At 44.1% G+C, this 21442-nt stretch overlaps 1 long non-coding RNA gene across 1 annotated transcript in view; it reads left to right on the forward strand.

Moving 5' to 3' along the window:
• The window catches only part of LOC142827158 (uncharacterized), an 88129-nt gene extending 76831 nt beyond the window's left edge, over positions 1-11298 (forward strand). The window contains exons 2-3 of the long non-coding RNA XR_012901627.2: positions 10543-10660; positions 11007-11298. This is a non-coding gene — a long non-coding RNA (uncharacterized LOC142827158). The remainder of the gene's footprint in view (positions 1-10542; positions 10661-11006) is intronic.
• Positions 11299-21442: the final 10144 nt, after the last annotated feature.

Below are 21442 nucleotides of genomic sequence, written 5' to 3' on the forward strand. Positions count from 1 at the left end.
TAAGCCCCAGCATAATCAATCACATTTACTCCTGTACTGTACTTGACTCACATCTCTGCTGCGTGCACTCCATTTCTCCACATTTCTGGTTCATAACATGCTCTGTTGCTATAAAACTCAGCGGCTATGCATTTCATGAGTCAATGTATATTCACAATATATTGGTGAGAGACCAGCACACATTCTGCATCCTTGACTGGCCAATAAAAATTACCAGAGACGTGACCCATCTATTACACTGACACACAAAATCGAGTCCCAGGCTGTCTATTATTCTGAGTTTGTCTACAGAGATATGAATTCATTGGTATTTGTTTTTCCCCTTTCCCTTTGAACAGTGGCTGTTTTGATCATTATTTGAAGGTTTTTGAATGCATAGATATTAAGTCTTGAAGTATTTTGCTTCATAATATTTGTGTTCTGTATTTATTATGATGATTATTATTATTAATAATAATTTTCAGTTTGAGTCTTAGCTTTCCTGGTGCTTTAGTGATTTTAAATATTTTTGTTCTTAAATGCTGCTTACTGGGAGCTTGCATTCAGAATGTGACTAAACCTTCGGATCACTACCTCTTCCTGCTTCTCCATGTAGGAACTAACGATATGGCCAAGAATGACCTTGAGCGTGTCACAGCAGATTATGTAGTGCTGGGAAGAAAGATCAAGGATTTGACGCACAAGTGGTGTTCTCGTCCATCCTTCTGGTTGAAGGAAAAGGTCCAGGTAGGGATCATCGACTTGAGAAAGTAAATGCGTGGTTGCTCAGGTTGTCGTCGGAGTGAGAGCTTTGGTTTCTTCGACCATGGGACTCTGTTCCGGGCACAAGGATTGTTAGGAAGAGATGGGATCCATCTAACCAAGAGAGGAAAGAGCATCTTCGCGGGCAGGCTTGCAAACCTAGCGAGGAGGACTTCAAACTAGGTTCACTGGGGGATGGTGACCAAAGCCATGAGGTAAGTGAGAAAGTCGGATACTGGGAAGAATCACAAGGAGGAACAAGCAACAAAGGAGGACCCCTGATTCAGATGGAGAAGGTAGGGTGATCAACTGGTTATCTAAGGTGTTTGTACACAAATGCGAGAAGCCTGGAAAACAAACAGCAAGAATTAGAAGCCCTGGCCCAGTTGAAGAACTATGATTTGATTGGAATAACGGAGACTTGGTGGGATGACTCGCATGACTGGAGCACTGTCATGGAAGGGTATAAACTGTTCAGGAAGAACAGGCGGGGGAGAAAAGGAGGAGTTGCATTGTATGTAAGAGAGCAGTATGATTGCTCGGAGCTCCAGTATTTAGAGGGAGAAAAGACTGTTTAGAGTTTATGGGTTAAGTTTAGAGGTGGAAGCAACAGGGGTGATGTTGTGATCTGCTATAGACCGCCAGATCAGATGGATGAAGTAGACGAGGCTTTCTTTGGACAACTTAGAGAAGCTTCCAGATCGCAGGCCCTGGTTCTCACGGGCAACTTTAATCACCCTGGGTATGTCTACACTACCCCTCTAGTTCGAACTAGCGGGGTAATGTAGGCATACCGCACTTGCAAATGAAGCCCGGGATTTGAATTTCCCGGGCTTCATTTGCATAAGCCAGGTGCCGCCATTTTTAAATCCCGGCTAGTTCAAACACCGTGCCGCGCGGCTACACGCGGCACCAACTAGGTAGTTCGGACTAGGCTTCCTAGTTCGAACTACCGTTACTCCTCATTCCACGATCGGGAGAGATCCAGGAAGATTGGAAAAAGACAAATGTAGCACCCATCTTTAAAAAAGGGAAGAAGGACAATCCAGTGAAATACAGACCTGTCAGCCTTACCTCAGTTCCCGGAATAGTCATGGAGGGGATCCTCAAAGAATCCATTTTGAAGCACTTGGAAGAGGGGAAAGTGATCAGGAATAGTCAACATGGATTCACTAAGGGCAAGTCATGACTGACCAATCTGATTAGCTTCTATGATGAGGCAACTGGCTCTGTAGATATGGGAAAGTCAGTAGTGATATACCTTGACTTTAGGAAAGCTTTTATATGGTCTCCCACAATATTCTTGCCAGCAAGTTAAGGGAATATGAATTGGATAAACAGACTATAAGATGGATAGAAAGCTGGCTAGACTGTTGGGCCCAATGGATAGTGATCAACAGCTCGCTGTCAAGTTGGCGGTCGGTTTCTAGCGGAGTGCCCCAAGGATCTGTTCTTGGACCAGTTTTGTTCAACATCTTTATTAATGATCCGGATGAGGGGATGGATTGCACCCTCAGCAAGTTTGCGGATGACAGTAAGCTAGGGGGAGAGGTAGATATGCTGGAGGGCAGGGATAGGGTCCAGGGTGACCTGGACAGATTAGAGGATAGGGCCAAAAGAAATCTGATGAGGTTCAACAAGGACAAGTGTAGAGTCCTACAATTTGGATGGAAGAATCCCAAGCGTTGTTACAGGCTGGGGACCGAAAGGCTAAGTAGCATTTCAGCAGAAAAGGACATGGGGATTACAGTGGATGAGAAACTGGATATGAGTCAACAGTGTGCCCTTGTAGCCAAGAAGGCTAATGGCATACTGAGGTGCATTAGGAGGAGCATTGCCAGCAGATCCAGAGAAGTGATTATTCCCCTTTATTCAGCTCTGGTGAGGCCACAGCTGGAATATTGTGTCCAGTTCTGGATCCCTGTGATGGGGCTGGCCTGCCCTGCACTGAACGGGGGGCAGAGAGCCCGTCTATTGGGTGGAGTATGCCCCTCCCCCACAGCCCTGTATAAAAGGCTGCCGGGCTGCTCAGTTGGGGCTGACCTCTGGGGAGAAAGGAGCTCCTGCCCAACCCCCCGAGCCACAGCTGGACCTGCTGCTGGAACCAGAGCCGTTGGGACTGCCGCCGTTGCTGCTACCATCCCTGGGTCGAGCATGCCCACAATGCCAACTCCGGGGGGCTGCCTGCCCTACCGCAGTGGACAACCCCTTCACTGCTGCCCCAGCCTCGGGACCTGCCAACATTATGGCCGCCACCAGCCCAGCTTCGCCAGGTGGGGTCTCTGTCGGCCACAGGGCTGGGGTAGGAAGCAACCCAGAGCAAGGGGCAGGGAACCCCTCAGTGGGCTCAGCGCATTTCGGGGAGAACACCCCGCCGAGCTGGTAGTGGGAACCATCCACCACTAATAGGGCCCTGGGTTGGGGTCCGGTGGAGAGGGAGGGCCTGGGCCCCCCATACTCCATCCACTCAGGGCATGGACTAGGCCTCAGGGCCTGCTTTAACCTTGGGGAGAAGAGGGCGGGGCTGGGGCCCCCGCCACAATCCCCCATTATAGAAAGGATCTGGATGCATTGGAGAGGATCCAGCAGAAGGTGACAATAATGGTTTGGGTGCTGGAGTGCATGACCTATGAGGAGAGTCTGAAGGATTTGGGTTTGTTTAGTCTGAAGAAGAGAAGAGTGAGGGAGGATTTGATAGCAGCCTTCAACTTCCTGAAGGGAGGTTCCAAAGAGGATGGAGAAAGGTTGTTCACAGTAGTGATGGATGGTAGAACAAGGAACAATGGTTTTAAGTTACCGTGGGGGAGGTCTAGGTTGGATATTAGGAAAAACTATTTCACTAGGAGGGTGGTGGAGCACTGGAATGGGTTACCTAGGGAAGTAGTGGAATCTCCATCTCTAGAGGTGTTGAAGTCTCAGCTTGACAAGCCCAGGCTGAGTTGATTTAGTTGGGATTGGTCCTGGTTCGGGCAGGGGGCTGGACTTGATGACCTCCTGATATCTCTTCAAGCTCTATGATTCTATGAATATATAGCTTGTTGATTTTAACGTTTCCTAGCATCATAGGTCAATATTCAGGGCTCAGAAGCTGGGAAGAATCAATCCCAGCAATAGGTCCTACTCTATTTTGGGGGAATTTGTCCACGCAGTAGTAAATCAAGCACAGAAATAGCACTGAATAGCCACATATGCTCACTGAACACGTATGCCTTCTTACATCTTGAGCAAGATAGAGGTTAAAAAGGTCCAAACTGTAAGTTAATTCAAAAGAAATCCAATGCACTTTATGTAAATATAGCTTGCTTTTTTTAAAAAATGTTTATCACAAACTGTTTCACCATCTTTGGCTTTGACATGCTCCTGCTTACTATTTTTTTTGTTTGTTTGCAAGCAGCTGTTTTCCTCCTATTGTGGTTTAGCTGAGAAATAATTTAACAAATATGATGCTAAACTGAACAGAAATTATGCTCCAGCTAAGAACTCCCCAAAGAAATATCAGAAATATTTACATCATAAACATACAGCATTAAAGCAAGCGCACATCTGCTTTTGAATAGTACTAAATCCTCCAAGCTATGTTCAAAGACATTGTCAACATAATTAGCATACTAACAGCTAAGTCAGGTATAAACTGATTTTTCAGGAAAAAAAGGACTGGTTGCTTGCTGTGAGAGATTTTTAAGAATAGAAATCTACATTTATAAGCAATATTACAATTGAAACCAAACATTTGTTTATATCTTAATGGGTTCTAAACTGTGCAAATATCTCTTATAGTAATAATCCCCCTTTCTGGTGGGGTTACAACCTGAACTTTCTGGATCTCTCCTGCTTAAGTAAAATGAGTAGTTCCATCAGCTAGTAGTAGTAATAAGCTGCTATCAGTGTTTCCTCTAACATTTTATATCCTTTGGTGGGATGAATCTTCTTTTGGGCTGCATGAATTTTCTTATGTGCAACACCAATATTTGAGGTATTATGTGGATGTGTATCACCAATACAAACAGAACACACACACATTTATTGAACAGTCTATATGAGTGAAAGAAAATATATTAAAATGAGATACCTGTGTCTAGTTGATGTAAGGTACCCTTAGTGACTACAAAGGTGCTGAACAAAGAGAGGAAATTAGCCTTCTTTCACTCAAGGAAGAGTAGAAGGCCCAGAACATATTAACACATGGCTTCAGGGTTTGTAGACAAATGCATGTTTCAAGGAGCTTGCAAACAAGGTTTCATCCTAAACAACTAGCATCACACCTCTTAGTTGCTATTTCTGACTCAGAAGAGCCAGAACTCTACCACATAGTAAAGATCTGGCCTTAATGCAGTACAATTTACCATGTATTAATTATTAACACAAGATTTAAAAAAATCATTAAGTTCAGAGTTTTAGATATCTGCAACACTCCAAAAAATCTGTTAAAAGAATCTCTTTCTTTCTTAAGCTGTTAACACCTATGTAAACTTTGTTTGAAATGAAATCATGCAAAAATCTTCCTAGCACGCCCCATGCAGCCTGCTTTCCCCCTTCCTCCAACCCAGCCAGCCAGAAAGGACTGCAGCAAGTGAGTCAGGACACCCAGAACAAACTGCCCCCTGCCTGCACCTCACTGCACAGATGGCAGCACCCTCTCTTTCCCCCCATGCAGTCAGCCCTCTACCTCCCCCTTCCCAGCCCAGGAGTGTTGAAGAGACTGCTGGGTTTTTGCCCCTCTGTCTCCCCACAGACGGGACTCTCCAAGCTACCCTCCCCTCTTACTTCCCCCCCCCCCAACCAATTAACTAATTACTCCTTCCCTTCCCCCCAGCCACTTATCCCCTGCTTTTATCATCATCTTATCTGCTCTGGTAGCTCTTCAGTTCAGCATGCAGCAGCTCCATTTAGCTGTTGAGCTGTTGTTTACAGATGCAACGCCCTCCGCTGGGCAGCTGAGCTCCCTGCTTGTATGGGAGCTTTGAACCTGAGAAAATAGCTTCACGATCATGCAGCCATACAGCTTAGAGGGAACCTTGGCTGTTGTTATTTCTAATTAATTATGCGATAGTATCTGACCTCAGAGCCATGTTGTGCTAGGTGCTGTTCCAACACATAATAAAAATCAGTCCTTGCCTCAGAGTTTATAATCTAAGTAGACGAGACAGACACATTGTGGGAGAAATAACTTATCATTTCCAATTTATAGATAGGGAACAGAGGCAGAAAGAAATTATATGCCACGCCCACTGTAGCAGAAGTGCATATTTAGGTCACAGTTACTGAGTCTCCTTCCACTGCTTGTAGAAGAACTACACTTTTTCCACTTTTCTGAAGAACAACAAGTCTCCAGTAGGGCATATAAAACACACTTTGTTGTGCTTCATTGTTGCCAATCCATGCACGTGTCAATGCAGCTTGCCATGACTACGAACAACACATTCAGGAGTTTTAGTTTGTCAGAGGAAGATTTTAATCCCTCCGCTGATGTTAACATATGAACGACCAAGATGTATAATTAAATTAAAAACCATAGTGTCAGACCCATCTAGTTTGGAGAGCCCCTCAATGTTAGTTTTAAAACTTTAAAAGCACATCAAGAACAGATGGTTCTACTTGCACCCAAAGTGAGTGGAGGATGCTGATGGGAGGAGCGTGGATATGTGTTTATTTTAGGTACTTATATAATCGCTATCCCCATTGTGGAAGAATATCTCATATTTTTGTGTATACAATTTCACTACACTCTATGAGGAAGGGCAGTTATCACCATTTTATAGGTGGAGAACGAGGTATAGAGTCTAAGGGTGCATCTAGACAGTGGTGTTGTTTTGGGATACTTCTGGTATCCCAAAATAGGTATTTCCTACATAACATAAGAACGGCCGTACTGGGTCAGACCAAAGGTCCATCTAGCCCAGTATCCTGTCTACCGACAGTGGCCAGCACCAGGTGCCCCAGAGAGGGTGGACCAAAGACAATGATCAAGCGATTTGTCTCCTGCCATCCCTCTCCAGCCTCTGACAGACAGAGGCCAAGGACACCATTTTATCCCCTGGCTGATAGCCTTTTATGGACCTCACCTCCATGAAATTATCTAGCTTCTCTTTAAATTCTGTTATAGTCCTAGCCTTCACAGCCTCCTCTGGCAAGGAGTTCCACAGGTTGACTACACGCTGTGTGAAGAAGAACTTTCTTTTATTAGTTTTAAACCTGCTCCCCATTAATTTCATTTGGTGTCCTCTATTTCTTCTATTTAGGGAACTAATAAATAACTTTTCTTTATCGGCCCTCTCCACACCACTCATGATTTTATAAACCTCTATCATATCCCCCCTCAGTCTCCTCTTTTCTAAACTGAAAAGTCCCAGTCACTTTAACCTCTCCTCATATGGGACCCGTTCCAAATCCCTAATCATTTTAGTTGCCCCTTTTCTGAACCCTTTCCAAGGCCAAAATATCTTTTTTGAGGTGAGGAGACCACATCTGTACACAGTATTCAAGATGTGGGTGTACCATAGTTTTATACAGGGGTCAGTAAGATATTCTGTGTCTTATTTTCTATCCCTTTCTCAATAATTCCTAGCATCCTATTTGCCTTTTTGACCGCCGCTGCACACTGCGTGGAAGTTTTCAGAGAACTGTCCACGATAAAGCCAAGATCTCTTTCCTGATTTGTTGTAGCCAAATTAGCCCCCATCATACTGTACGTATAGTTGGGGTTATTTTTACCGATGTGCATTACTTTACACTTATCCACATTACATTTCATTTGCTATTTTGTTGCCCAATCACTCAGTTTGGTGAGATCTTTTTGGAGTCCCTCACAGTCTGCATCTGTCTTGACTATCCTAAACAGTTTGGTATCATCTGGAAACTTTACTACCTCACTGCTTACCCCTTTCTCCAGATCACTTATGAATAAGTTGAAAAGGATTCCTACCCTTTGAACAAGACCATTATTTCAAAATATTCTGACAATCCTTTAAACCTCATTCCACAAGGATTAAGGGACATTTTGGAATAGCAGTTTATTTCAAAATTAACTCAAAATAAGATACGCAGATTGTGTAGCTCAAATTGTGCAGCTTGTTTTGAGATGTGTGTGCAGTATAGAAGCTCCCTCAGTGATTTATCCAAGGTTACACAGGAAGCCTGTGACAGAGCAGGGAATTGAATCCAGGAATCCCAAGTGCAAGATTATCACCATAACTACTGAACTATATTCCTGGGCTGGTGTACAGTTGCCTCCCCGTTATTGCATTTCAGATGAGGACGACCCATAACTGAGCTCTCAAGATGCATGCGATTTGGGAGGTGAGACACATCCCACAATACAAGGCCATCTGCAAACTGCTGAGATTAAATGAGCCTAATCCATTTATATAATACAGAAATGGGAGCATATTTTTATCTGCAGCTTGATATGAAGTAAATGATTTTAAAACGCTACCTAGAAGAAAGTAGCTCCGTAATAAATTCAGCAGGGGCTCAAGTCCTATTTCCATATATATTGCTGGTCTTATCAGTGTTTTGTCTAAAATGTTCAAGTAATCTTAATTATCTAAACTACAATCAAAAATAAAAATCAGCACTGTGCTCCATCTTATTAAAATGCAGCGTTTGGGATAATGCTACTTTGGAAAGCCTCATGTGTATGCCATAAATTAAACTTGGAAGGCAGAAATAAATTACTTTTCCAGCCAAATTATTTTCTCATGTGAAAAACAGAAGCATCCAAAAAAAACCCCCACTCTTTCCTTATAGCAGGCACATTTGTAGCTGATTTCCAAGCAGTGTTAATTATTTATAGCAATTATCTACTATTACTATACTATAAATGAATATACATGGCTTTTCTTGGTGCATTATCTAGGAACTGGTGTGTGTGACTTGCATATGCAAAACCAACTCTTTCCTACAGAGCTGGAGCCAATTGATTTTTAAACACTTCACTCGACTGGATGCATATGTCACAGCTTCCACACAGTGGATGCGTTCATGGCATTGAAGTGTGAATTTACAAGGTTAATAAGTGTGCCACATCATGCTGGTTCGCTTTATGACTGTTCCCTCAAGGTGAGATGGGGAGCATTATGAAGCTTCACTTGACATCCTCTTTCCACTCTTCAGGAGCTTTGATTTTTACCTTTGCTAGTGTTTCAAATTCCGAAGCATGGCAGATACAAAGACAGCCTGGTGAAATATATTCCTTCTAGTTATCCTTTTATTTGAGCTGTGATCCAGTAACAGAAGCAGAAATTTGTGAAGATACTATGGATTTGCTGTCTAAGAAGTGAATAAGTTGATAATTACTTTGCATGTAACTTTTCTCCCTGACTAACCCATGCTACTACTGTTCTGTATTATTTGTGATACAATAATGCTTAGTGAACCCATCTGAGATCAGAGGCTAGATCCTGCAGTTAAGATTTCATAATTTAAATAAAGGATGAGAGAAAGGAATTATTGTTATTCTCATTTACATGTGGGGAACTGAAGCACAGAGAAATTTCAGTGACTTCCCCAAGGTCATACAAGACTTTAATGCAGAGATGGGAATTGACCCCAGATCCTACGAGCTCATTGCATAAGCACCAAGACTATAGTTTGATGAAAAGAGAGAAGCACCACATGTATATTAGATCTGCTGAAACATTTTGCTCAGATTCATTGGCATTTTCCAATGAAATTAAGTTTAATAAGAACATTTCTGACCAGCTCTACCCCAAGATATCCTGTCCCTCTTTTTATGAGCTCATCTTTGCTGAGGTGCTAGGTTGAGCAATAACTCTAGTGTTGCCCCTTGTCTCCACACAAAAAGTTGTAACCTGAGTGAAATGGCTTGTTAAACTTCAGCTTGCTGGCCCATCAGGCTAGGGAGGTTGGAGCTCAAGTGATTCTGAAGTTGGAGTTAGGAATGCAGCGAAGAAGCAGTAGTTAACAATAGTTCATCACTTGCCAAGTCAATTATTCTTTATACCTGGGGTTGGAGCTCTTTTCCCATAGCTCTATGGGGCCAGTTAACTAAAACATCCAACCTGCTGTCACCTGCAAAGAAATTAAGTCATTTACACACCTGACAAATTGTTTTTACATAACCATTCTGATCACTCACTGCATCTGGATTGAATAAAATCCTACTTAAATTTAATATCAATGTTGTCTTTAGACCACCTGCGAGACTAGTATAATGATCTTTAAATGAGTATATCCCAGTCCCTCAGTCAGTCTGAAGATACAAGCTGCTTCCCAAAGTTTGCTGTCCTATTCACTAATTTAGAAAGGCAAAGCTGCAGAAATAGTAACGAACAGATGAGCATTAATTAGAATGAAGCTGCTGGTCTATGCAAATTAGGAAGGAGGTGTTTTTTGTCTAGCTAGAGATTGATTCCTTTCATAATCAAATGCCATTTTCAGCAGTTTCTTTTTAAAACGAGCTAGGCAAAAGTGAGATAAGCCCAAAACACAGTATCTGTTGCTTTGGATTCTCTTAGATATCTGCCCAGAGTGACATGACTTACATTAACAAATAGGTTAGGGGTTTTCAATACCAATTAATTTAGTATTTGAGAACAAATAGGAGTGGATAAATTTCAGAACAAATTGAAATGTTTCAGATATGTGAATAAAATCTGATCTTAACATAAATACTATAGTATTTTGCATTTCCTTGGTATCATTTATCCCAGAGGCCTAAAGCACTTGACAGAATTTGTCTGCATAAGCCTCACAAACTGCCATCTGTGGAAGATTATTTCAGTAATATACATATAAAAAGCGCTTACCTCATGCTCTGTTTTTGTTTATTCTATTCTACAGTCATCATTATGGGTCCTGAGCATTTCTATGATATCTGGCCTCACTTGTCTCACCACTGAAATGCAGCCATCACCGGAGTGGAAGATGGTACCTCTCTGGTAGCAACAATACCCTACAGGTGCTCAAATTAATAGGACCATATAAGAGAGACAGAATGGTAACTGTGCATGGTAATTAGTTATAGAAATGTAGCTGTGTTAGTCTGGTGTAGCTGAAACAAAAAACAGGACTATGCCGAGGGGTGCAGTACAAATAGATACATGTACTAGAGGAATCATTTTTACAATTTATAGATTTTTTTTTTTGTCATTAGTAGTTAAGGACAGTTGTGTTTAAAAAGATATTTGCTAGTTCGGGGGAATCCCTAGGGTTAACCAAGACCACCTACAAACTGTGTGTTCACTCCAAATAACGGTAGTTAAAATATATTTAACACGATTTCTAACACAGCACGTTTTCCCCAGAAAGATCTGGCCATTGATACATGCCATTGGTGGTTTGGGATGAGCAAGCTGATTTAGAGAAGAAAGGGGCATTGGATGACTCTGAAGAAGACTTCACCTTGGTTAGCTCATTGTTATTACCATCGAACCTCAGGATTACAAGCACCTCGGGAGTGGAGATTGTTCATAATTCTGAACAAAACTTGACTGTTCATTCAAAAGTTGACAGTTGACCCTTAACTTCATACAGTTTTGGAAGTTTGTTTGTTCTGTAGAAAAAAATGCTGTTTTAAACTATCTTTATGTAAATGAAACAAACACAGAAAGTTTCCTTACTTTGTCAAATATTTTTTTCAGTTTACGTTTAACACAGTACAGTACTGCATTTGGTTGGTTGGTTGGTCTCTGCTGCTGCCAGATTCCATACTTCCACACAATGAGGCGTGTGGTTGATCGGTCAGCTTGTAACTCTAGTGTTCATAACTCTGAAGTGCTATTGTATTATTATTTCATATTTCAATAGTGCCTATGGACCGACTGAGAATAGGACATCATTGTGCTAGGCTCTATACAAACACCCTGAATGAGCTCTTCCTTGACATGGCTGGATAACCGTAGTCAGAGAGTTGTTGTTAACGGTGCTAAATCCTGCTGGAAAGGGATAACAAGTGGAGTTCCGCAAGGGTCTGTTTTGGGACCCGTACTGTTCAATATCTTCATCAATGATGTAGATCTTGGGATAGAGAGTACGCTTATTAAGTTGGCAGATGATACCAAACTGGGTGGAGTTGCAACTTCTTTGGAGGATAGGGACATAATTCAAAATGACCTTAGCAAGTTAGAGAAATGGTCAGAGGTAAACAGGATGAAGTTTAATAAAGAGAAATGCAAAGTGCTCCACTTAGGAAGGAACAATCAGTTCCATACATACAAGATGGGAAGCGACTGTCTAGGAAGGAGCATGGCGGAAAGGGATCTAGGGGTCATAGTGGACCACAAGTTGAATATGAGTCAACAGTGTGATGCTGTTGCAAAAAAAGCAAATATGATTCTAGGTTGTATCAACAGGTGTGTTGTAAGCAAAACTTGTGAAGTCATTCTGCCGCTCTACTCTGTACTAGGTAGGCCTCAGCTGGAGTACCGTGTCCAGTTCTGGGCGCCACATTTCAAGAAAAATGTGGAGAAATTGGAAAGGGTACAGAGAAGAGTGACAAGAATGATTAAAGGTCTAGAGAACATGACCTATGAAGCCAGGCTTCATGAACTGGGCTTGTTTAGTTTGGAAAAAAGAAGATTAAGGGGGGACATGATAGCGGTTTTCAAATATCTCAAAGGGTGTCACAAGAAGGAAGGAGAAGAGTTGTTCCTCTTGGTTTCTGAGGACAGGACAAGGAGTAATGGGCTTGAAGTGCAGCAAGGGAGGTTTAGATTGGACATTAGGAAAAAATTCCTAACTGTCAGGGTGGTCAAATATTGGAATAAATTGCCAAGAGAGGTGGTGGAATCTCCCTCTCTGGAGCTATTTAAGAACAGGTTAGATAGACATCTGTCAGGGATGGTGTAGACGGAGCTTGGTCCTGCCTTGAGGGCGGGGGGCTGGACTCGATGACCTCTCGGGGTCCCTTCCAGTCCTATGATTCTATGACCTCTAGTGATGAGCTGTGGAAGAGGACTTCAGGATCTAATCTTGTTTGCATGGGCACACCCACCTGGCTTAGGTGCTGAGTATGATAGGATTTCATTCCCATGTCACTTTTGGCTGATGAGGGATCCCCAATCTCCCTGTTATTGGGGCAGGAGTAATAAATGGGTGTTATCCTTGTTGAATGAATCCAGGGTACCAGAACTGTACTTGGCATTTCCCAGTTTAAGGATTCACCCTCAACTAAATGTCACTCACTAGGCAGGGAACATGGGTTCCAAAATTCAGTGAGTTGAAAGGGGCTTGGACAAGTTCTTGTAGCGGGTGGTGTGGGTGTTCTGAAGAGTTCTGATACCATTTGACCCTTCTATCCACTATATAACAACAAAGCTATTTGGGAGTCCTGTTACACATGCAGAGCTGCAATTACTGATGTCTAATTCTAACTACTAGACCTGCTTTGGGACAGTGTCTCTGATGAAAGAGACTGTTCAGTGTTCCCCAGCAGCAAGGCTTCCCTCCACTAACTGCTGATATCATTGAGAGCTGTGTTAAGCTATGGGCCCTGAAGCCATCTTGGCTCTGGTCTACACTATTTTGAAATAACAGGCTGGTTATTCTGAAATCTGTACTCCTGCTTTGCTCAGGGAATAACGCTTATTTCAAAATTGTTATTTCAAAATAGCGTTAGTGTGGACGATCTGCTGCTGCTAATTCAAAATAATTGGCATCCAGAGGCCTCTCGCAGCTGCACTTCTGACTGCTCTGGCTACACCTGCCATCTCCACTGCTCTTTCTCCTGTGGAGCTTAAAACTACGGGCAGCTGAAGGGCTTGTGCCACGTGGCAAACTTTGCCAGCCCCATGCCACACAGCAGGATCCCTGGAAGCCATGACAGACCCCAGTGCTCCCTCAGCTGCCACTGGCCAGGGACACAGGAGAGCTCTGGCCTGGACTGGTGTGGAGATCCTGGACCTTATTGAGGTCTGGGAAAAAGAGACCAACCTCCAGGATCTTCACACCAGAAAGAGGAAAGTGAACATGTATGGCTGGATTGCCACCAGCCTGCCCGACAAAGGCCACAGCTGGATGCTCAACCAGGACCAGATGAAGCTGAAGGAGCTCCAGAAGGCCTACCACAAGGCCAGGGAGCAGAGCAGATGCTCCGGGGCAGCACCACACACCTGCTGCTACTTTGACCAGCTGGATGCCATTCTGAGAGGGGGGGACCAGTTATCCCCCCCGCATCATCATGCAATCCAGCCAGGACATGCCTGGTGACAGCCTCCATGGGGGAAGGGGGTTTGCGGACAAGGAAGAGGAGGAGCAGGAGAGGGAGGAGGAGGAGGCCAGCCAGCTGATCATGCCAGTCAGGACTTGCTCCTTACCCTGAGCCACCTCCCAGGATGTGTCTCGGGCCTTGGACGATCCTGGGGAAGGCACTTCATCTGAGTGCTATAACTTTTCCTGTCTACACATGGGAGCAGGTGGCGGGCTGTGAGGAGCTGCATGCTCCTCACTCAGCCTACTTGGCCTAGGAGGGCACACAACAGCCTGTGCACTGATGGTGTTGGTGTCTGGCTGCTCATCCATTCTGGCCAGCCGTTCAGCCTCTGCCCTGCACTCTAGCAGTAAAATCTCCCCCTTGCTCTCACAGAGGCTGTGGAGCACACAGCAGTCTGCCACTAATGTTTTTAAGTACATTAGAAGCAGGAAGCCTGCTAAAAAACCTGTGGGTCCCCTAGATGATCGAGCTATAAAAGGAGCAATCAAGGACGATAAAGCCATTGCGGAGAAACTAAATTGCTGAGCTATTATCTGTGGTTTGTAACCTACCCTTTCAATCGGCTTCCGTACCTAATGACTGGAAGGTAGCCAACGTGACACCAATATTTAAAAAGGGCTCTAGAGGCGATCCTGGCAATTACAGACTGGTAAGTCTAACTTCAGTACCGGGCAAATTAGTCGAAACAATAGTAAAGAATAAAATTGTGAAGCATGTAGAAGAACATAATTTATTGGACAAAAGTCAACATGGTTTCTGTAAAGGGAAATCCTGTTTTACTAATCTGTTAGAGTTCTTTGAAGGGGTTAACAAACATGCGGACAAGGGGGATCCAGTAGATATAGTATACTTGGATTTTCAGAAAGCCTTTAACAAGGTCCCTCACCAAAGGCTCTTGTGTAAATTACATGGCCATGGGATAAGAGGGAAGGTCCTTTCCTAGATTGAGAACTGGTTAAAAGACAGGAAACAAAGGGTAGGAATAAATGGTAAATTTTCAGATTGGAGAGGGGTAACTAGTAGTGTACCCCAAGGGTCAGTCCTGGGACCAATCCTTTTCAACTTATTCATAAATGATCTGGAGAAAGGGGTAAGCAGTGAGGTAGTAAAGTTTGCAGATGATACCAAACTGTTTAGGATAGTCAAGACAGAAGCAGACTGTGAGGGACTCCAAGAAGATCTCACCAAACTGAGTGATTGGGCAACAAAATGGCAAATGAACTTTAATGTGTATAAGCGTAAAGTAATGCACATCGGTAAAAATAACCCCAACTATACGTACAGTATGATGGGGCTAATTTAGCTACGACAAATCAGGAAAGAGATCTTGGAGTTATCGAGGACAGTTCTCTGAAAACTTCCACACAGTGTGCAGGGGCGGTCAAAAAGGCAAATAGGATGCTAGGAATTATTGAGAAAGGGATAGAAAATAAGACCCAGAATATCTTACTGCCCCTGTATAAAACTATGGTACGCCCACATCTTGAATACTGTGTACAGATGTGGTCTCTTCACCTCAAAAAAAGGCAACTAAAATGATTAGGGATTTGGAACGGGTCCCATCTGAGGAGAGGTTAAAGCGACTGGGACTTTTCAGTTTAGAAAAGAGGAGACTGAGGGGGGATATGATAGAGGTTTATAAAATCATGAGTGGTGTGGAGAGGGCCGATAAAGAAAAGTTATTTATTAGTTCCCTAAATAGAAGAACTAGAGGACACCAAATGAAATTAATGGGTAGCAGGTTTAAAACTAATAAATGAAAGTTCTTCACACAGTGTGTAGTCAACCTGTGGAACTCCTTGCCAGAGGAGGCTGTGAAGGCTAGGACTACAATAGAGTTTAAAGAGAAGCTAGATAATTTCATGAAGATTAGGTCCATAAAAGGCTATTAGCCAGGGGATAAAATGGTGTCCTTGGCCTCTGTTTGTCAGAGGCTGGAGAGGGATGGCAGGAGACAAATCGCTTGATCATTGTCTTTGGTCCACCCTCTCTGGGGCACCTGGTGCTGGCCACTGTTGGTAGACAGGATACTGGGCTAGATGGACCTTTGGTCTGACCCAGTATGGCCGTTCTTATGTTCTTATTCCACCATGAAGGGGAGGTTGCACTCTGAGGTCCAGACAGGAAACTCTGGAAACTCGCCTTTAAATGGCTGAATGCACATTCCACCACCTTGCGGCACCAGCTCAGCCTGGTATTAAAGTGCTCCTTGGTGGGGCCAGGCTGCCCATGTAGGGCTTCATGAGTCAGGGGAGCAAAGGGTAAGCTGCATCATCCAGGATGAGGGTGGGCATGTCCATGTCCCTGACTTTGATGGTGCAGTCAGGGAAAGAATTGCTGCTGTGCATCTTTCAGACCAGGCAGGAGTTCTGGAAAATGTGGGTGTCGTATGTCTTTCCCGACCAATCAACGTTGATGTCGGTGAAGTGGCCCTTATGATCCATGAGGGCCTGCGTCACCATGGAGAAATACCCTTTCCTGTTGTAGGCCAAGGCACAATGGTAGGGGGCCAGGATGATGATGTGCATGCCATCTATGCCTCTCCTCCCCACAGCTGAGGAAGCCTATTGCAGCAAAGCCATCCACAATGGTGTCCACATTCCCCAGAGTGATGACTCTCCGGAGCACCACATGGTTGATGGCTTTAGCTACCTTCAGGAGCACGGCCCCGACTGTGCATTTTCCCATGCAATACTGGTTCCCGACAGAGCTGTAGCTGTGTGGCTTGGTGAGCTTCTACAGAGCGATGGTGACGAGCCCTTGCACAGAAATGGTGGGTCTCGTGCGGGTGTCCTGTCACCCGAGGACAAGGGTGAGCCACTTGCAGAGCTTGAGGAAGGTGGCCTTCCACATGCAGAAGTTCTACAGTCACTGCTGCTTGTCCCATAGCTGCAGGACCATGTGATCCAACCAGTCCGACCTGGTCTCCTGCTGCCAGAAGTGGATTTCCATGGTGTCCAGGGGATTGAGAGGCATGTGCCACAGCAGGAGTGCCTGGACCTGTGTGATCAGGGCCTACAGTCAGGGCTGGTCCTCATCCTGCTGGAGCAACATGCGGGCCATCTGGTGCAGCACTAGGTCTGTAAGCCTGGCACATGGCAGGTTCCATGTATGGAGTCCCGTAGTGTCTCCAAGGGCAACCAGAGCATCCATTTTGTGTCCTGTGATGGGGAGGCAGTGGAGGAATAGCATATGAGATGCAGCTGTAGAGAGGAGCCCCTGAAAGCATGCGTCACAGATTGCCTGAGCAAGCAGCCACCGGAAGTATCTGCCCTCTTGGTGCCCTCACCAGAATGCTTCCAGAGGCTCTAAATCCAAGGTAGGCTCCGATCAGTGTGGACACACTACTTTGAAATAATTCTGACTAATTTTGATGCTCCCTGTAGTGCGGACATGCGATTTCAATTTTGTTAAATTGGGAGTTATTTCAAATTTAGTTATTTTGAAATAATTTCCTAGTGTAGCCATGCCCTCAGGAAGAGACCAGCAGGGCTGCTGGTGGAAAGACATGGTAAGTGACCAACACCCTATTGGAGGGGCACAGCGAGTAACCAGAGAAGTGGCTGGTGGAGAAGGCCAGGGCAGTGGTGCAAATAAGGTACTTCCTTATAACCCTCCACACAGGGGGGAAGCTGAACTCTACAGCTGCACCTCTGAACTTTGGGTTTGCACTGACCAACTGTTAGTAGGGTGCAGAGAAGGGATGGGCATGTTAAAGGGACTTTTGTGCTGCTGGACTTAAAGATCTGAGGGGAAAAGGGCACTGCCCAACCTACTTGGGGGTGTGTCTTTTGCTCATGATTTATGTTTATGAACCCTCTTTGTAGTGTTTTCCCAAATTAACACCAAGTTACTTCCCTCCTTTTATTAAAAGATTTTTTTGCTACACTCAGACTCTGTGCTAGCAAGAATGGAAGCAACGCCTCTTACATACCAGCCCTTGAGTGCCTCTAATTGTCCTACGTCATTGTGTGGGGGTTCAAGCTGATTTTGTATTATATTGATAGTAAGAAACCCTTAGCGTGTGTCTACACTGCACCTGTAACTCGAATTAGCTTCACAATTTGAGCAATGTAAATAGCGTAGCTTATTTTGCGTCAATTTTGAAATAGCTTATTTCATAATTTGGCACTGTCCCTTACTCCTTGTGGAACGAGGTTTACAGGGATGTCGGAATAGCAAGCCTGTTATATTTCAAAATAACATGCTTGCTGCTAAGACATGGGATAGCTCTTTTGGGATACTAGAGGTATCCCGAAATAGTGCTGCAGTGTAGACGTAGCCCTAGATACCGAACATGGCCCTTGTTGCTACCACCTCTGACTAGAAGCTTTATGTCAAAGCCCATGTAACCAGCTGTGTCTATGGTAACGAGAAGACTCATGCTCAGTTATGTGTCAGCAATCGCTGGCTGAAGGGATGTGTGACGGGAGTCTGGATGCCAATTATTTGTCTTTATTGTTTATATTAAAATGTTTGTAAAATAGGAGAGAAGTGTAATGATGAGTGGAATTGGAATCAGAAAGACCATGCTTCCTGGAAGGATTATTATTGAGAAGACTCCAAGGCTATATCTAGACAGCAAGCCTCTTTCGGAAGAGGCTTTTTCGAAAGATACTTTCAAAAAAGCCTCTTTCAAAAAAGAGTGTCTAGAGTACAACCAAAATACAGGACTATGTAGCACTTTAAAGACTAACAAGATGGTTTATTAGATGATGAGCTTTCGTGGGCCAGACCCACTTCCTCAGATCAAATAGTGGAAGAAAATAATCACAGCCATATATACCAAAGGATACAATTAAAAAAAATGAACACATATGAAAAGGACAAATCACATTTCAGAACAGAAGGGGGATGTGGGGAGGGGGGGAAGGAAGGTGAATGCCAGTGAGTTAATGATATTAGAGGTGGGGAAGGGTAGATGTCTGTGAGTTAATAGTATTAGAGGTGATAATTGGGGAAGCTATCTTTGTAATGGGTAAGATAGCTGGAGTCTTTGTTCAGCCCCCCCGCGGAGAGTGTTGAATTTTAGCATGAATGCCAGTTCAGAGGATTCTCTTTCAAGTGCAGATTTGAATGTCTTCTGGAGTAGGATGCAGGTGAGTAGGTCATTGAGACAGTGTCCTTTCTGGTTGAAATGGCAAGCAACTGTTTTTTCTTTGTGATTCTGTCTAATTATATGGCTGTGACTATTTTCTTCCACTATTTGATCTGAGGAAGTGGGTCTGGCCCACGAAAGCTCATCATCTAATAAACCATCTTGTTAGTCTTTAAAGTGCTACATAGTCCTGTATTTTGTTTCAGCTACACCAGACTAACACGGCTACATTTCTATCATTAGAGTACAACCAATACTTTTGAAAAAGCAAGCCACTTTTTCAAAAGAGAGCACCCAGGCAGTCTGGATGCTCTCTTTTGAAAAAGCACAGTTTGCATTATGTAGCATCTTTTTTTGGAAGAACACTTTCGAAAAAAGATGTTCTTCCTCGTAAAACGAGGTTTTCTGTGGTCAAAAAAACTGCTGCGTTCTTTCGATTTACTTTTGAAAGAACGCAGCAGCAGTCTAGATGCAGGGGAAGTTTTAAAAAAAAAAAGACCACTTTTTTTGAAAAAACCCTGTAGTCTAGACACACCCCGAAGGAATGAGAACAGTGGGAGTTAGGTTGGAAGCAGCCCAGCTACAAGGACAGAGCTGTCTACAGGGTTTAATTAGCTTACACTTGTTCAGCTTGATGTGCATTCAGCTTCAGGCTTTTCAAATGGAACACGCAGGTCTGGATAACTCATTCAGGGTCGAATGGATGTTACTCCCCCTCACTGCCTTGCATGGGTGTGTAGAGCAAACCACAATCTAGCCCACGCAAGCCAGGATTTCACCTGTTGGCATTTACCATTTATGCTTATTGAGAGAGAATTCCAGGCTTGCTACTTATACCAGTAAACACAGTGTAAGTTGGTTCTGTTTCAGCCCTCGTGTGCTGCTGTCTCCTACACACATGATTAATTTACTTCTGCCTTTTATTATTTTTGTTACAAGAAAAAGCACCCAAGAGCTGAACATGCGATTCCCCTGATTATTACAATATGCTCAGTGATGTAGAAAACTATATTGAGGGAGTTTATTCATTTTCCAGATTGCTTCTACTGAGATTCATGAGATCAGTCCTGGTGCTTTAATGCTGTGATCCACTCTGCAAAAAATGTGGCCCTGGCAACACTGAAGGGCTGTAGAATGGAAAAGACTATTTGCAGCTTCTTCCAGAGCTTTTTAAAAATCTATCTGTTGCTACTTTTATTCTCAAATAATAATGAGAATCGAAAATAAGATGTGATGAGTTAGGAGAAAGGGACCAGGGAGGGTGACATTTTAGCAGTTTTAGATGATTTGGTGACATTGGATGACTACATGATTTAGGAGTTGAGGTTTCATTTTTAAAAGTGGTATAAGCACTAAACTGTCTAAGGGTATGTCTACACTGCCACCTTAGTTCGAACTAGGGTGGCTAATGTAGGCATTCGAAGTCGCAAATGAAGCCCGAGATTTAAATATCCCGGGCTTCATTTGCATCTTGCCAGGTGCCGCCATTTTTAAATCCCCGTTGGTGTGGACTCCGTGCCTGCGGCTACACGCGGCACGGAGTAGGTAGTTCAAATTAGGTTCTCTAATTCAAACTACCGGTACATCTGGTTCCACGAGGAGTAACGGTAGTTCGAATTAGAGAGCCTAATTCTAACTACCTACTCCGTGCCGCGTGTAGCCGCGGGCACGGAGTCCGCACTAACGGGGATTTAAAAATGGTGGCGCTGAATTTAAATCCCGGGCTTCATTTGCAACTTCGAATGTCTACATTAGTCACCCTAATTCGAACTAAGGTGGCAGTGTAAACATACCCTAAGTCTCACTGAAAATCAATGGGATTAGGCACCTGCGGCCACATTTTAAAAATATATTTAGATGCCTAAAGATGCAGATAGGTACTTCTTAGGATTTTTAGAAGTGCTTAGGCACCTAAATCTCACTGAAGTGATTTTAAAAATCCTATAGGCACCATGTTGAATCTTTAGGCTCTTGAAAAAAAAATATCCTTAGGTATCTCAATTCACAGAGGGTATACCTACACGGCAACATTACAGGCAGTCCCCGACTTACGTGGATCCGACTTACGTCGGATCCCTAGATACGAACGGGGTGAAGCAACTCCCGCACATGCGCAGCAGCATTCCCGGGGCTCGCTCACCTGGGTCCTAGGATCCTCCTCCTCCTCGGGCCGGCTCCGACTGGGGTCCTGCAGAGCTGCCGGGCAGAGGAAAAGTGCCTCCTCACGCCCGCTGCCCCCCCCCACCCCCCTGCCAGCAACAGGCTGCCCCCTCCCCTGAGCAACAGGCTGCCGAACAGACAAAAGCAGCCTCTCTGCCCCTCCTCCCCCTATACATGCCGGGCTCCGGGAGCACAGCAGCGTCCCGGGGCTCGCTCACCTGGGTCCTAGAATCCACCTCCTCCTCCTCTTCGGCCGGCTCCAACTGGCCTCT

Source organism: Pelodiscus sinensis, chromosome 1 (genome assembly GCF_052426305.1).
Source record: "Pelodiscus sinensis isolate ZL-2025 chromosome 1, ASM5242630v1, whole genome shotgun sequence".
NCBI lineage: Eukaryota > Metazoa > Chordata > Testudines > Trionychidae > Pelodiscus > Pelodiscus sinensis.